We start from the raw sequence: 17,745 nt of genomic DNA, 5'->3' as shown, positions 1-17,745 counted from the left end.
ATGTGCGTTGAAAGTTAAACCAGTTAAACTTTGACCACTCAGGGACTTGAATTTGGTAGTGACCAGTGGATGCTGTCTCTTTTCGTTCACGGAAGTACCAACCATTTGTACAAGTACCATTTGAAAATTGATCACGACGGAGAAATAAAAAATTGTAATTTGTGCCTGGCCAGAATTCTATGACATTAAGTCTTTCATATTACATAGAGATGTGAAAGGAAAAGCTTGGAGCAAGATTCACAAGATTTGCGCCGCTTTGACCTTTCACACCTCTCATGTCTCGTCAGTCTTATGTTATGTCCTGAGTTGTGCACTTTTGGTCAATTTCTGTCACCTGTATTGTCTCGTGTTGCACTTCCTGTTTTATTTTGAAACACTAACTCTCCTCTCGTTACTTCCTGCCCCGGTGTGTTTCCCTACAGGTGTGACTGTTTAATTCTCCCTGATTGTTTCCACCTGTGATTTCCTTCTCATGTCTTAAATAGTATGAGTTTCCCTTTGTCCGGTGCAAGTGTGTTTGGTATTATCCCCTGTCGCAGCACAAGCTGTTATCTAAAATTAAAAGCTCTTAACCCTGCATCTGAGTCCAGCCCTCAGTTCTGTCCTGGCAGGACCAAACCTCTTCCAACTGTAAGTGGCGGACGAGTGCTCGTAAACTGTAGGAAAAAAAAGCCCCTCCCTGCTCGTCCAGTGTGAACACCATGGGCTGACTGCGCGTTCAAGAATGTGCATTTAGAGCATTCAAGAGCGAGCGTCACATGAACGGTGTGAACGTAGTTTTACGAGCAAGAGGAAAGTCTGAAAGAAAACAATATCATGTATATTCTGTTTGAAAAAAAAATCAATTTTTGTGGTTGTTGCAGTATCCACATTTACACATTCTTCATGTTTTGATAAATCACTCTGCTCTAAACAGTAGAATAGAAAATTACTCAACCTTTCCGAAACTGATTTCCAAAATCATTGCTGATGTTTTGCCTGTATGACATTCTGCAAACACACATCGAGGCTTTTTAATTCCACTGGTTGAAGCTAATCTCTTCCTTCACTTGAAAGCAGTAAGAGACACTTAGTAATGCCTGTGAGTTTTTTACCTTCTTCTTTTCTGGCTTCAATTTGCCCAAAACATAATGGTATGATTAAAGTTTGGGTTGCTATCCCAATTTTTGTATTTTTTAATTGGTGAAACCAAGCTGAAAGAACAGGTTCATTTGCAATTCAGTGTTGAATATTTAAAAATGTCAAAGATTTTTTAATGTATTTGTGTATTGATGAAGTTAATCAATATTATTTTGTTTAAAAATGTGTATTTAATTGTTTAAATGAGCCTTGTGCAGTTAATTAATGCTTTTGTATGTCCATGAATTACTATTACTGACCCTTTTGGTGTGTTCAGGGGGCTGAGCTGTTCTGTTTTTCTTGCAGATCTGAACATAAAGAGCTGCATGTGCACAAGCACATGTACTTTCTCAGACACACACACACACACACCCACACACAGTGCACGTGCACTCCAGCTTTGCATGCACCTGTTGTCCTGCACAGATCATGTAGCTCTCCCTCATGCAGGAGGTAGCTGTGTGGGCGGCATAAATGAAACAGTGTGGCAGATGAAGAGGACAGTCATAACGATGGTGTCAGAGGTGGATAACTCTGAGGAACTTTCACATTTTCAACTCTGTCTCGTGGCCCTCAGTTGATCTCCGCCCACCTCTTACACTTGTCTCCTCCCACTTTTTGCCCAGCCTTCACCCCGTGGGCCTAGATGTCCCCCCTAACGCTGACATGTTTTGGGTCATTTCTTCTGATGGGATCTCCTGGGAGAACTTAACATTTGCAAAAAAAAATTGTCCACAGTTTCAAAAGCTCAGTGTTTCCAATTTGCTCCCACATGCTTTAGATTAGCCACCTATTTACAAAGGTCAGGGACTGGGCACTGTGCCCGAGGGGGAGCCTGCAAAAAGACTTGAGAGAAAGGGAAAGTGCAGAAGTAAGTTGACTTAATAGCTGTCCACAGCTGCGATCATAATTATCCAATTATTCAGCTGAGTCTATGTAAGCAAATGCAGATAAGCATAACAGTTTCAACAAACCACACTCTGAGCTGAAGTTTATTGTAAATCCAAATAACATAAGCCTTTTCGTATTTAAATGCAGCACAATATGTTTTTGCTTCATCACTACTTAATGGATTTTTTAAATTGACTAAATTTGATTAGATATATGATTGTATTTGCAATCAGAAGCTCCCTCTGTGCTTTATGACAATCTGCAGACTGGGTTTTGTCAGAAAAACCTGGAGATTATTATTAGTCGCTTTTTGTTCTGCAGATTTGTTTTATTTGTTCTGAGTCCAAATGACATCCTTATCGCATCTGCTGTGTTTGCCTTGTTTATATCACGACTCGGTCTTGGAAGAGGCTTCTCCTGTTTGTGAGCACACATGCGTGCTTCAGTGTGTGGAGGCACGGGCGCACGCGCGGCCAATGCTTGTCGGTGTGTGCGTGTGTGCAGTCAGGCCTAAAAGCATTTAGGAGGGTATGGGAGAAGGTCTGGAATCTTGGGATGACATCATTATCCATGATGTCATTTCTGCAGGGTGACTTTGGCACATGTGAGAGCCTGGCTGAGGTCACACATTCACTCCTAACACCCTGTAATTGACAATGACACCACGGGTCACCGCTGCAGATTGAGCCATGTAAAATTTACAAACCTATTATGTTGGCAAGAAAAAAAATGTGTTTCCACACTGTTTATTTTAAGTGCTGTCAATGACACAGGATTATCAGATTACACTTCACCATCAACTATTTCAGATAATAAATTGATACCAGGCTTGATATTGATTATATTTATGTCCCACAGCAGTCCCGGACTGCAAGGACCAGATTGTTTTCGTAATTCTGATGTCTTGCTGCGCGTTTCAGATAAAATTTTGCCTCTGCCATATAGTCCAAAGAATTTTGGAAATAGTAAATGACCCCCCCCCAAAAAAAAAAAGTATGACATGAGAGTGGCAGAAACCATCAAGATATAAAATGGGCCAAGTAGAAAAAAAATGAGGCTCAAAAAAATTTTGTCAAAATCTACTAACCAGACCGAAGGACGCGTGTCGGGGATATCTAAAGGAAGGTTTAAAAAGATAATTAAGATTTAACTTTAACTTTACTAATCCCCATAGGAAATGGACAGCTGTTTTGTAACAAAGTGTAAAATAGGAGCATTTTTTACATTTTCGCAGTGTATGTATGCGCGTATCAAACGTTTGATCAAGAGATCTTCACAAGATATCACACACACAACCAGTCTACAACCACAACTAAAGTTTCGTTGACTTTTGACCTCGGGAAAATGCCACCAACTTGAATTTTCAGAGAAACATCTTTAGTAGCTTCTACGAATTTAAACTCTTCCAAGGGATTTCAATCAATCGCCTCCTAACTCATTGATCATCATCGGGAAACTACGTGGAAAAATGTTGGAATTAGAAGTTGTAGATTTTTAACGATGTTAGTGGGCTGAGCTTGCAAAAGTAGCCTTTCCTTGTTTCTCGCATATTTTTAGCCACAATATTGTGAAAATTCAATACACGAAATTCAAGCTGAATAAAACAATATGATATACAATACAAACCTGTTAGGAATGTGGTTGTGACTAACAAAAAAACTCTGTTGTCAATAAAATCTAAAAATGTACTTTTGCCAATTCTTCTAAAAATTACATAGACCTGTTCGTCACCCCAGATGACTAAAAAATAAAATGATTGCTATGGAGGTAAAATCTACAGAAAAGCTGCCATTTTTTTCCCCTTTTTTTTCCTCTTTGGGATTTTTGTGCTTCTTTTTCAAAGTTAGTGGACTGAAGATTGCAGATGATTCAAATTTAATTGATCATGGAAAAAATAATACAAATCTTCTAATTGCATAAAAGTGAACACTGAATTGTAAGATGCAAAGAAGAAAATGTGAGAAGAGTTACAAAAAAAGAGATTACACCTAAAATGTGCCCCAATACAGCCTCTTTGGAAAACATGTAGTGGATATAGCAAGTTTTATGGATTTTATTCAGAAAAGACAGGCAGACAAAAAACAGATAAATAATACAAAAGATGGAAACAGAAAAATGTTTGATAGGTTGCACACTATCTCTTTGTGTTTCATTATTTGAAACTAAATTAAAAAAAAAATCACAGGAATTGAAAAAAATGAGCAACAAACCTTTTTCAGGTCTGCAAAGGAATCAATGAATAATTTTTGGAAGAAAGAAAATCAACATTTAACCAGGTGTTGAGCAGCTGCTTTACACTTTAATATCTTCTTTTTTTGTGTTTGCTTACACATATCACCTTGTTTACACAAACAGCCAATGGCTAACTATAATTCAGTAGACACACATATAATACAGTAACTAACATGACTGTGAGAGATTAAAAAGCTTTTCAATTTAATGTTTAAAATAAGATTCTGGTGGTTAAAATATGTGAAAGTGAAACATCAAAAATACAAAAAAAATACAAATCTAAAAATAGATCAGTATTATTATTGCTCAGCATTATTATTGTTCTGTTAATCTATTAGTGCTGTCATACCATTTAAAATAGATGAAAGTTTTGAATGGATAAAAATTATGCAAAAACTTACATCAGCAGAAAAAAAATCTCTTATTGCACATCTCCTTCTAAACAGCAATACATTGGTTGCTTAGGGCAGTAGTGGCTCCTGAATAAAAACGCTTTTTCTGTCTGTTTGGCTGTGATTTGATGTGTTTGTATTGTTGACCTGATGGCAGCAGTTCAGGATGTTTTTGGCTTTTGGACGCAGTGGGAACTGTGTAGTTCATCCACTAAAGGAAGAAAGCAGTCAACAGTCACCTGGGCCATGCTTGGCACTCTCTGGAGCGCTTTCCTCTGTGCCACTGTCCAGCTGGTAAAGCAGACGGCTGCCGTATGTAAGGATGCTCTCTATGGAGCACAAGTAGAAGGTCACCTGGAGTCTCTTCAACCCATTGTTCTCTCTCTGCGCCTTGAAGACACTACTTCCTTAGGGTGCATAAATAGAGACTTCACGCTCCAAGTTTGGTCCTCAAGTATCCAAATTCCAAGAAATAAGAAGTTAGTCAGTTATTATCTCTATACAGACCCTATTTATGAGTATTTGAAGACATTTCTGTTTCTCTTTTCCAACAGTCTATAACCAGCTCTTTTGTCTTTGTGTTTTTGTGTCACAATCTGTTCTCCGTAGATCATTATCACAGCCACTCTACCTCATCCCTTTAAGCTAATAAGGTTAAAGACCCACTCCGATGATCTTTTGATCTAATTTCAAAGCGTTCCCAGTGCCCAGCCTAGACAGTGCTTGTCTGGGGCTGGGGGTGCTCTCCTAGGGAGGGGCCACGCTTTGGGCCCTCCCGGTATGGTGGGGGGGCTGCTCTCCTGGCTGGGCTGGGCTGGGGCTTGCCCTCTCTGTCCCCCTGTGCCTCCCTGCTCTCTGGCTTTTGGGGGCCCCTGCGACGGTCCTGCTGGCCCTGGCCCGGGTGGCGGATGTGATTGCCTGGGGGGCGGCGGCTGTTCTCTATCTGCTGCCGTGTGGGTGTTGGGGGGTCCTGGCTGCCGCTGCTGCCCAGGCGGGGGTCTTGGTGTGGGGATGACCGGGCGCTCTCCCTCCTTCTTTTCGCATTCCATCATCCACCTTAGAAGAACATGGACACTCACTCGAGCGTGGGTGCTGTCTAAACCTTTGCACAGGTGGTTTGCGTGTCTGAATGAGATGTTTCCCATGCGTTGGTCCACATGCATAAGTATGCGTGTGTGAATATCGGTTGTATGGTGTACATGTTGACATGTCTTGTATGTGAACATTTTTTGAGCCAACAGGAATGTTTAACAGGTTATGAGTGTGTGTGTGGACAGGCCCCGCCCCTTTTAAATTTGTATTACTCATAAACCTGACTGTAATGATTATAAACATCCAGCAACTTATTGCTTTATGCTGCTTAATGGTTTTACCCCCCACCTTCTTTAATCAACCCCCCCTTCTTCTCTCCTTTTTTTTTCCATCCAGTCCAACAAAAAAATTGCCACAAATATGAGTAAGATGAATAAAGTTTAGCCTAAATCAAAAAAGGGGTTAATTCAAATATACACGTAGTGTGTCAAAGATTGATAACCCCTATTGTAACAGTAAAATATGTCCAACACAAGAGGCTTTCAGCTCTTATCTGTTTGCTCAGCTGTTGGTCAGGACAAGTAAAAAAATAAAATAAAATAATAATAAATAAATAAAAGCGTTCCCAGTGCCATTTTTTTTAAAAACTTTGATTATGCGGCATTTAGCCAAAATCAAAAAAGCTGTCGTTTTCTAGGACATAGTTTCTGCAGAGCGGCAGGAGTTCATTAAAAAATTCACCTATGAGTTGTTGGCGAGAGCATTGGTTGAGGAGCAACCCCGTCCCCACTGTTTGTGCTCTCCCGTTAGCTTACATATTTGAGTTATCCAGCTGTACAGTTTTGATCCAGATAGCAGCTCAGAGGAGGAAAACAAAGACGTACATGGATCTATTTGTCTGCTAGTGGATGCATCAGAATGGAACGGAGTGGAGAGCTTGTGGCCCGCCAAGTGAACTTTCTACTTTCACAAATACTATCTTTTTCAAACAGCTTTTTTTTTTATCTCCTCTTGATTCACAACAATTTGAATAAAGAACTACTCAGAAATGCTATTCGTAGGTGAAATCTTCTTTACACATGTCCTCCATCGCGAGAAAACGACCACAACAACATGTTAAAAACACACAAAAACCCCATCTTTATTAGTGGGTCTTCAAAAACATCATAAACCAAAACCATTCAGCCAAATTCTGGATTAAAACATTTTTTCATTACCCATTATTAGAAATGGTTACATATTTTTGTTGCTGCCTTTTACCTTTTGCTCTTTTTTATTATTTTATTTTGTTGGTATGGGGATGGGATACAGAGGTTTAAATTGACAAGAAGCAACAAAAAACAAATGAAGGTTTTTTAAATTGTGTAATTAGATGCGTTTAAATGTACTAAGAATTAGGAAAAAACATCAAAAAAGGTCATTTGATATATTTTAGGACTGAGACTCACCAAATTACTCATCTGCTGAGTGGGTTCCCATTGTCTGAAGCAGAATGTGTCAATGGAAAATGAATCACGCTCACGCCACACTCCAGCGTTCTCTGATGTGTTCTTCAAATGTGTTTCTTCCAAAGTACACTTGTGGACAATTTGCATCATGCCTGTCTTTACTGCATTCTTTAAAGCACATCCTCCTTTTCCCAACAAAAAGAGCAGACACACCCAGGCACACATGGGTGGCTTGAGGGTGGTCATTTATTCTCATTAGTACCCCAACAAAGTCTGCTGACGGTAAACTGAGCATGTGCCAAAGTCATAAACTTGCACACCCTTCCCGCCATTACCTCATTATAATGATATCAGAGTGTCTCAGAGTGATGACATCACAGCACCAGATTCAAAGATTTTCCTTTTTTTTTTGTACTAAATTAGAATGGCGCGGCTCATGCACTTTTTGCCTGAAAAGGCAACGACTAAGTGCAGACAGCATCCGGCCATGAGAGTAATGAGCAATTTTACTTCTGAGATGAAAGTGCTTGGTTCCACCATGGTTGTCCAAGAGTGACAAGAGCACGGCAGCAGGTAATATTCCTGGCTCACACGGCATATAGCTTGGACAAATAAAGTGTTCATTACCTAAAGTATGGAAATTTGCCAAAACCCTGATGTCATGTTGTGTGTTGGTCGTTCAGGTCATGACTAATAAAGTCTGCAGCATTCTGATGCATATAGATGCTGACATGGCTGATGCTCATGAGGTATTTGATGGACTTTGCGTAAAATGCCAATGTGTTTATTGATTGTGTGCATCACCAAAGTCAGCACATTTAATAGTGATGTCATTCAGGGGGATATGTTTCATTTTCGTGAAAAATGACAGTTCTGACATAAAAGCATAAATCTATCATTGAGAATATTTTCCGTAAAAGAGCAGTTGCTTACCTAATGAACTGTCAATCCATCTTCTGAGGTAAGATCATGTCTACATGCAGGACTTTCAGTCATCTTGTACCTGCGCTGCTGTGCCGTTGTGCTGTCTGTGCAGCTGGACAAAAAAAGAGGGAAGGCGTGGAGAGAATTTAATCATTTGAGAGGAGAAACTTATTTAAATACAAAGTTAATTAGATCAAATGTATCTTTCCTCATTTGGTGATGGGCATTTTTTCAAACATAATTTTTGTCCAAAATGTTGCATTTGAATGTTGCTTCATGTAGAATAAATATAACTATGTTGTCAATTGATTGCAGTGTGTTCGCAGAGGTTATATATATTTTAAAGGTCTGAGCTGTTAAATGTGATTATGTGGAGAAGTGTTTGTATATGAAAGTTTGTTTGACTGCTTATAAAAGTAAGAAATGTGTCGGTAAGTGTTAAGGAATGGACAAAGGACTCTTGTTCTGCATATGGCGGGAAGTACGCTGCCACTTGGAAAAAAATATGGGAATCTTGTCTTTTTAACACATTTATCAAATTATAATTCTAAGCAATTAACAAGTAAATATATATATATATATATATATATATATATATATATATATATATATATATATATATATATATATATATAATTCTTTTCCTATTATAGAATTATATATATTTGGGTATATATATCTATTAAAGAATTATATATATATAATTATTTTCCTCTTGAAAAGTGTTGTGGTGGATGTGGAAGTGCTGTGATGGCAACATCAAGAAGGGGAATTATGAAGAAACTGGACAAACACCCATGACACCCATGACAGACACCCATGAACTGGAGAAAGCATGGAAAGTGAATAGTGACAATGGTGTCAGTGGTAAAGGGAGCACTAGATGCCCCCAAAACTGGAGGAGTGGCTACAGCAGATCCCTGGAAAGACCTCAGACATGTAAGTCAGACATGTAAGCAACTGTTCGATCAGAGCTTCATATGTCTCTGATTGGTAGGCCAAATATCGGGGTTTACAGGGCAAAGGTAATACAAAGCGAAGCAACAAAAAAGCAAAGATAAAGTGGTTCATCCAGACAGGAAAACCAGGCGTCTCCTGACCTGTAGAGTCAGACGGCGTGTCTTGTTTTAAATTGTATTTGAAGCTCCTAAAAGGTCTCCTTCTTTTGTGCTACTCCTTAGCGCAACTTTTTGAAATGAAAAGGCAAATTTCTGAAATGAAACCCTAATTTCAAATGATAGAATGTACATATAAAGCACCGTGCTAAAACGTGGGAAAAAAGTTAATAGATTACTCAGTTAATATCTCGTCTTCCACACAACCAAAATGATCTGTTCCAAATTACAAGCCTTAAGCGGGGGGAATTTGTAAACCAAATGTGTCTCTTTAATATTATAAAAATCACCGTTTTGGGTGATGATCTTCCTCTTGGCTCAGAATGAAATAGGAGTATGGAGTTTATGAGATATATGAAAACGATGATCTCAGAAACACTTCCAGCTTCTGAATTTTACTAGTACTTCTGGTACCAGCACCTCCTGACACGACCCAAACTTGGGGAGCAGAAAGGCTGGGACCTGGAATTTTGGGGTCTCATAAATAAACAAATAAACATGTTTCATTCATAGAGTACTTATTCTAATTACAGCCCTGACTTACGCTGTGCAGCCTCTAATTTTTCTGTGAGAGAGCAGAGAAACTTGTGGAGACGTCTGCGGCAGACCAGCAGTCGGCAGATGTAACTACTGCATCATCTCTGTTCCTCTGGACGCGGGGAGTGAAGGATACACTCTGAGGGACAGAAAGAGAGATTTATCCTGGTAAACAATAATTAAGGTTGGGGATGGAGTATTGTGGGACGACGACGAGGCGGGACAGAGCAAGGAGGAGAAAAAAGAGGGTCAGGAGAGAAGCAGCGAGCGCAGTCAGATCAGATTTCAACGACTAGTTCAGTTGTGTGGGATTTTTTTAGTTATTCATTTTTAACAGAAAAGATAAAATCAAGGTTAAATCAGGATTAGCCCAAAGTAAATGAAAAAAAAAGATTGTGCATTTGAAAAATAAAAATCATAAATTTGAAAACAGTTTTAAAAAGCAAAGTATACATTGTAAACTAGAAGGAAATATTAAAAATTTGAATAAAAAAAGGTACATTTGAAATAAAAATCTTTAAACATTGTCAAAATTGTCAAATTGAAACTAAATTGAAAAGAAAACATAAATTAAATACTGGTACTGTTGTTTTTTTATTTTATTTATAGTTCTCACTTTACAGTTTCAGTTCAGACTTGTTTTCAGTGTTTACCCAAATTTCAAGTGGGGGTGTGGCTTTAAACCCCTTTGCAATTTGGACATGATTGACATCAGATGATTATTTCCACTCCCAAACAGTGCCTGTTGCTGCTTGTGTCATCAAATTTACAAAAAATATTTTAAAATCTTCAAAATTTCTTTTAAGTTTCACCCATGGGTTAAACACCCATAGTGACATCAGAGTAACAGAAAAATATCAGAAATGGATTCTGTGGTCCACTTGTTTTGTGGTCAAATACACGTAATTTTATTTTTAAGAAAAAAATGGTCCAGTGGATGGATGCAGATGGATGACGGGAAGTGGGGGAGGGGTTGCTCCTCGCCAATGGTTCCGCCAACAACTCAGAGGTTAATTTAAAGTTCAATATACTTTTTTTCAATTTGTACTTTTATTCCTTTTACTTCCAATATTTTCTTCAAATCTACAATCTGCACTTTTTAAAAATTGTTTTCAAATTTTCACTGTCATTTTAAAACATTTACAATAAGGTTTTTCATTAGCTGTGACAGGCTCCAGCAGCCTAGTGACCCTAAAAAAGGGACATGGTAGGTTAGGAAAATGGATGGATGGAAGAAATGAATAGTTTTTCAATAACTTTCAGCGAATCCTGATTTGACCCCATAGATAAACAAAATAATAAAAAACAACTTTCCTCAATCCAATTTTATGAAAATGATTTCTCACATAAATTACAAAATCTAAATATTGATGGACCTTACCATTGTATTTTCAATTTCTCATCACAGTTTTCGTTTTCTTCTTCTTATGAATTTTTTTCATCATTGTAATTATTTCTGATTATGTCAATGAACTGGGAGGAACCTAAAGTCTCTTATGACATCCTGACATAATGAGATATCATCATCCATTGAAAACATTTGGCTTGTTCCACCAAGCACCCAGAACTGGCACCTATTACATACAGTATGTATGAGTCGTGTAACCCACCTAACTAAATGAATAACAAAGAGAATATTTGAGTTTGAAATGTGTCAGGACAAAACCATGTCTTCAACTTGACTCTGAGTATGCAGCTGATTTTTTCCCATCTTCCCTCATAAATGAAGATGGATTCTTCCAAAAAGGTTCAATGGAATAAATGTTGACATGCTCAGAGTCAGCTGTTGCTTTTCAAGTGGGAAAAATTTGCAAACCAAGTCTGCAAATGATGGTATTTCATCCTGGAAACACTGAAAAGAAAAGCAGTTTTCTCGAGAAGAGAACTTCAAGAGCATTCTCCATAAATTAGCAGATAAAATGAACCTCTGTGAAATAAACTTTAAACTGGAGTAGAAGTAAGTTCAACATCAGCAGGATCCCTTGGAGAAAAACAGCATTTTTTTGTTAGGGGTCTGCAACCTTTAACACTAACTGCTTCTTACTGACCAAAACCTAGTAAGAGCTGTAAGTCCCTCTTTACTGTTTAGAAAAACACACTTATGTTATGTGACCATCAAGCCATTTATTTCAAAAGAACATAGCTTTTAAATATTTACACTAATTGAATTGAAACAGTGTAATTTTTTCTTACATATAACTATTTTAATTTATTTTAGTACTCACAGTACCACACACAAGTTCCTTTCAAAATAAAATACACCCTGTGTCAAATACGATCCTCCTGTGGCAGCAGATTTAGTTAAATTTAAAATGTAAGAAAGTCAGGTCAAACGTGGCATATCCTATCATTATGATGTACCATCATCCTTTTTCTCCATTTACTATCCAATATGAACATGACAACATTGGTGGAGATTGCCGACTTATTTAAAACCCCAAAGGTTACATATAAATGCAAATAACTTAGCCTCAGACCAACAACTCGTCACTTTTTGCAGCAGCAGAAGAATATATGCTTTAAGATAATTCTAATAATGAACCCATCTGACAGTAGAGTAAACCTTTTACTATCAATTTTTTCAGTTTTCAGACACGTTAAAATCTAAACATAAATAAATAAACTTTATTGACTAAAAAATTTGTCAAAATCTACAAAAAACATAATTTATTCAAACCCTTACCATTTTCTTTAAAGCCAAAGAGCCACAATGGAGGGATAAAAGAGCCACATGTGGCTCCAGAGCCTCAGGTCACAGACCCTTGCACCAGCCTATTAGGACTGTAGGAACAAAGTGATGATTTGTTTTTTGTTTTTTAAATCCAAGGACCAGGTGACCTTGAAATTTTAAGGTCACCTGGTGAATCCTTGAAGTCTTTTGCGACACCATTTAATTCTATTGTGAGACCATCCATTCACCAATCACAACTAAATGGAAAGTGCTTCATGCAACAAGTCAGAACGTTGTGGTGTATGGAAACCTAAATGATTGATAAATTGAGCTGGTGGCTCAGACATAATCCAACCCTTAAAAGGCTTGAAACCAATTCCTCAATGAATTGAAGCAGGGCTGCTGAGACCAGTGTGTGAGAATTCCTCGTTAGTGATGTCAGGGACAGATGACATCCTGCAGAAAGCAATTACTTAAGCTTGTAGCTGCTGAAGGTGCTTCTATGAGCATATGAGTCATACACTCATTTTCCTCATTGTGCTATTTGGAAATGTTTTTGGCAAAAGGAATAATGGCCACGTTTGTCATGCATTTTTTTACTATCACACATTTCATTTGCCTGATTGAGACCTGCTTGCGACCAGATGACCCCCTCTTCACCCGCTGCATTAACAGGGTTTTCAAAGTCTACCTGTTAAGTCAGGAGAGTGTACCTATTTTTCAAACTTTAATTCATTTTGGTGCAGTGCATTTGCTAAGTACCGATTCTATGATGTCAAATCAGAGACCCACTCCAATAAAAATTGTGTTTTTAACGTGTTCTTGTAGGGTTTTTCTGATGACGTGGGACAAATATTAGGAAAACTAGGATTAAAATTGAATTTCTGAGTATTTATTTAATCAAACTGTTGTGAATCAGGAGCAGACTAAAAAAATGCAGTTTGAAAAAGAGTTTATCTTATTTGAAACATATGGCAAATACACTGGAAGGGCCACAAGCGTCCTGCTCAGCTTTAACAGAGAGCTCGCAGCAACAATCATTATTTAAGATTGTTTTTGTCCAGTTCAGTCCAAATTATTCCCAAAAAGTCATAAGAGCATTTTAAAGAGGTCTGTAAAAGGGGCTAAATGTTTTGAAAAAAATGTACCCTTTGAATCCTGTATTTGTGAGAATGTGTAGAAGAACAATCCCTTTAGAAGAAACCTCCGGCAAAACCAGAAAGAGTGGGCGACCATCTGCTAGCCTGGGGTCAGAGAGGACAGGAAACTGACACAGAACATCTGTTAAAAGAAAAAAAGAGAGATGGGTTGGTAACTGCAACAATGACCGTTGGATGCGAAAGAGAGCAAGCAGAGGAAAAGTTTATGGTGTGGAAAGTTTGGGAAAGCACTCCGAGCATCTTGAAACGACCCCTACCTGTGTTGGCCTTTAGCAGCATAACTACAGGCGTGACTTCGGGTCACCAAGAGCAAATGCAAATAACACTTTATCAAAAAGGGAAGTTTTAAACTTAGCCTCAAAGAGGGTGTCTGTGTCTTGAACTAAAAAAAATAAAAAAGTTCCACAAGACCAGGGGTCTGCGACCTGAGGCTATGCAGCCACATGTGGCTCTTTGGCCCCTCCCTTGCTTTCGGGTTGAAGACCAATAAAATGCTTTTAATTTTAAAAAGTAACATATTTTTTGAGTATACGGCACATTAATTGAAACCAAACAGTCAAACAAGTGAAACTTCATTCAACTCTAAAAAACACATTTGAAGGGCAGTATGTATCAACCTGCCAGGCTCCAGACCACAGGACCCACAAAACTCCAACACTCCATCGAGCTATGGGGCTTTCTAGTTTAAAAAAAGTTGAACATTTGACACATTTTGAGCACCTGTACCAGAACAAAACATGAAGTCAGTAAACAGAAATAATTTCTAAGGCACAGGGAATTTTAAGGCAGACTGTCTATTACTGAACAATGTTCAAAGACTTTAAGAGTGCCTTATGGTCTAAAATTATGGTTAGGTCACTTAATAAGCTCTGATTTAATTTATGTTTGTTTCATTTACGAATTTCTGGCTAAGATGAACCAACAACAAACAAACAAAAAAACAGTATTTTTTATTTGTTTATCACTGTTAACATTACACCATGTATTCCACATTTGCTGCGTTGAGATTGTCTTATATGGTAAAGGGTGTCCTTTATTTTAAAAGTTTATTGACATTTATCATAATAGTGGCATTAAATCAAATGCAACTTGGTGTTTTATTTTTCTAAAGGTTGAAGTCGGACTTTGTGGCTCCTACTGGGCTGTAGTCAGTGAGAAATTAAGTGTTGAGGGTTGCAGACCTCTGCACAAGACATCATGCCATTAATCCATCTAGTTAACACAACTTCATTATGTCTGTTGTTTTTCCATCCTGTTTTTATCCTGCTTTTATTATGTCCTATTTATGTTTATCTTTATGTTAATTTGTGTATTACTCTGTTAATTTCTTATTGATGTTTTATTCTTTTTTCTTCTTATTTTTAACCTTGTACAGCGACCTTGGGTGACCTGAATGGTGCTTAAAATAAAATGTATTATTATTATTATGACAAAAGCTCTGCTTTCCATTCTGGTTGTGGAAATTCCTGGAGCAACCATTCGCCCTGCAAACATTCGGTTTGGAAAATATGAGTCCTTTGAGATAATTGGAGCTTGTCCGTGTAAACATTCATGTAAAATATTGTGTAACTTAAGCAACCAACACACACAAAATACACGTTTTGGGACATTCGGACAACAAAATGTTGAATGTCGAATTCTGTGTGTGACTGAAAGTCAGGATGTTCCTGATTTGAACAAAAATTCCCTCCGGGAATTAAGAAGCAGTTCCTGCAACTCGATTTATGTGTGAGTGAAGACATGTCCTCACCAAAAGGGACTTTCTCCCAGAAGAAACCCGAGTCATCTTTTGATCTAATGTGAAAGTATTCCCAGTGATCTTTTAGTTATGATTATGCCGTTTTGAACCAAAATATATTTAAAAAAAACTTTTTCTAGGACATAGTTTCAGCAGAGCAGCAGGAATTCATTGGAAATTTGTGTCTGAGTTATAGGCGGGACCGTTGGTGCGGAGCAACCCTGCCTCCACTTCCCCTCCCCATTGCTGAGAGTTCTCTGTTTAGATAATTTGCAGTATTGGAGCTATCCATACGAACAGTTTTGATCCAGATGTCAGCTCAGACGAGGAAAACAAAGACGTACACGGAACTCTTTGTCTGCAAGTGGATGCATCAGAATAGAGGGGAGCTTGAGGCCCACCCAGCGTATTTTCTACATCACAGTATGATCTTTTTCTAACAGTATTTTTTGTCCGCTCCCTATAAACAATGATAAAAAAAAAACAAGAAATGCAATTTTAAGCCCATCTTTCTTCACAAATGTCCCCCATCATCAGAAAAATGCAACAAGAAAAATATTAAAAAACAACACTTTCATCGAAATGGGTCTCTAAAGAGTGGACGTGTTTATAAAAAAAAAAAAGCTGTCCTAACAGAACACATATCTTCCTCCTGAGAGCATCAAGCCCTGAACCGTTAGGTCATCCCAGCAGTCACCCAGGGAGAGGGAAAACACCGCATTCATCCAGAGGCCTCACACAGAGAACACAGTGATGGTAATGAGGAGTCACAGTTTAATGCAGGGGGTCTGGGAAAGAGGAATCAGGCATTACGGGAAGGAATATCTCCCCAGTGAGATTACTGGTGATACACGCCGTTATGAAATGTCTGCGCGCACAAACACAGATGCAGGAGTAAATTGCATTTCATTCTCAAATTCCCAACATTCCTTCACGCAAATTTCCAGGCAGAGGGAGGCTCACAGTTCCTCAGCTCTGACATCACGAGGGGGTTCCTCTGCCTTTCACATTCTTCCATGCGCTCTCTTACAATCCCACCCATATTTGGAAGTGAGAGGAAGGGAATCCCAGATGATGACTCAAAGGTTTCTGCTGCAGTGGGAAAGTCTCCCCACATCTGTGTTTTTTTTTTGTCCATGCCTGTCATGCAGGCATCACTGCTGGCATGACATCCTTGAGTGCTGAAATTTCCCTTGTTCTGGAATAAATATGTGGCAAATAGAACATAGAAAAACCCATCTTAGATTGTATCTATGGAGAAACAGTAGCTTCCTTACTGACTTGAAATTTTTTTATTTTTAAGTTCCTCCCTTTTGGTACCAATGAAGCTAAATGTGCCCTTATCTTCTCTTAGTATTCCCCAAATCAGAAAAAGAAGGGCAGTAAAAGATCAAATGTAATTCACATGGAGAGACACAGATGCTCCAGGCTGACTCATTATGGAAGAAATCAAAAGTCACTTTGCACTGGAACACCATAAATAAAAACACATTAATAGACTAAACCACTACACCAATTCTCTCCGGAGAGGTTTTTTTTTTTGAACCCCCTGTAATTTTAAAAATAGCTTAACATATGGGGAGGGAAAGAACAGCTTGAGGATTGCTTTGCAAGCGCTAGTTTTTCTTTTTATTTTTTTAAATCACTAAATGTGTCAGTGATGGTGAATAAGGATTTAAGTTTTGGCTAAAGCCATATTTAGGCGTACATTTAGATCCACTTTGTTGTTGTCTATTTGTTGGTGACAGTGTTCTTGGCTGTCTGTGTATCAGAAAGCCGGTTGTTGTTCATTCTGGCAGTCAGAAACACAGACGTTCCCTCCAGCAGTCCAACATGAAAGAAAGGCTTTCATGGAATATTCTGTTTAGCTGTGTGGACTCTTGTGGGTAATACTCCCGGGACCCATAAAACAAGCGTTTCACAGACAATATCTCACCCACTCTTTCTTTGCCACAGACTACTGCAACATGAATCCAACTGAAGCTGCATTCAGAGAACATTTGCTGCTTAACAATGGGCAAATGGGTTTGGATAGAGCAGCTTGTCTTGCTCTGTCAATAAAATAAAGAAGATAGATACACACACTTTTACACACAAATGCACCCTACACATCTCTGCTTGAGCATGCAAGTAAACAGTGCTGTAGGTAGAAAAAAAAAGTGTGAGTCACTAAAAAACCAACTGGGACACAGTCACAGCCTCAAAGAGAGCAAGAGATGCCCCTCCTATCATTAAAGCACAGACGGATTCCTCAATCTGTTATGTGCTCGTGTGCCAAAGGGCAACTGGCCACCAAAACAACGTGCACCTGAAAGCACAACCAATGAAAAAATGAGTTAAAAACGCATCGATGTGAAGCAAAGGTAATAACTGTGACCAAAAATGTGCAGATTATATTTATTAAAGCCCTTTAGTGACCTCTAGCGGCAGAGAAGAAAATCTGCATGCTGCAGTGAAGCCAAAGCGGACTGTACCATTCTCTAGAA

The sequence above is a fragment of the Oryzias latipes genome, chromosome 21, assembly GCF_002234675.1.
Source record: "Oryzias latipes chromosome 21, ASM223467v1".
Lineage (NCBI taxonomy): Eukaryota > Metazoa > Chordata > Actinopteri > Beloniformes > Adrianichthyidae > Oryzias > Oryzias latipes.
The sequence above is the reverse complement of the archived record's forward strand: the minus strand, read 5'-3'. Positions refer to the sequence as shown.